Genomic DNA, 1,099 nt, shown 5'->3' on the forward strand with positions numbered 1-1,099 from the left:
AGTTTTAGTATCTGGTACTTATCCTAATTCTGCTAGATTTATTCTTTCTAAATCAGCTACTATAAAGTAATTTGGTGTTTCAAGATTTTCCATCAATAGAAGACTTAAAAGGCATTTCTAATTGTTTTAATTCTTATTTGTCTCTTCAACTTTTATCTTCATCCTAAGAAACTATTTTAAAAGATTGGACCAAATCTCTTTCTTCTAGAGCTATTCCTTTAACTCATAAACTTTTTAAAGAAAAAGTTGGAATGATTATTAAAAAGTAAGTTACTTTATTATTCTTTAATAATTATAATAAGTGTAATGAATTCTGGAAGCAGAGGAGGAGGAAAACAAGAGGTAGAGGAGAGTAAGAAGCAGACATTAGAACATAGGCAAGAGACTCTAAGTCATTACAACAAGCCTGTTCCTGTATAAAGGACCATATATTCTATTAATTAACAGAGTGTATATGACTAATAGACTGTACTTACCTTTATTTCTGCCCAGACCAAAGTAAATTGGTCTGGATAGGATTAAAGTCGAGTCTGTGTACTGAGTGAAAGCACACGCGAATTTCTCTAAGTTTAGTTTCCCACGAGTGTGTGTTTCCTGAATCACGTCAAACACTCAGTTTTGAGTCCTTCACGCATAAATTCAATAAAATATTTATTTTTTAATTTTACAAAAAATTAAAACATATATTTTGTAGCTAATATGAAGACCTTTCTAATAGTATTTTTTTTGTGAAATAATAATGAGTTTTAGTAATTATAGACTGCAAATACCCTTAAAGTGAGTGTTTCTGGGTGAAATACAGTATAGTAGACTGTTAGGTAAGGTGTAAAGAAACAATTATCTACAACATTACATCCAACAAATCCGGCTCAAAGCCAACAGGAACCAACTACCTGCCTCTGCTCATAAACTGCCTGCTAACTGCCTACTGATTGCCTACTGCTTACCTACTGATTGCCCACTACTTGCCTACTGATTGCCTACTGCTTGCCCACTGCTTGCCCACTGATTGCCCACTGATTGCCCACTGATCACCCACCAATTGCCCACTAATCACCTACTGATTGCCTACTGCTTGCCCACTGATCACCCACTGATT

This window comes from Fomitiporia mediterranea (assembly GCF_000271605.1).
Source record: "Fomitiporia mediterranea MF3/22 unplaced genomic scaffold FOMMEscaffold_1, whole genome shotgun sequence".
In the NCBI taxonomy this organism is placed as follows: domain Eukaryota; kingdom Fungi; phylum Basidiomycota; class Agaricomycetes; order Hymenochaetales; family Hymenochaetaceae; genus Fomitiporia; species Fomitiporia mediterranea.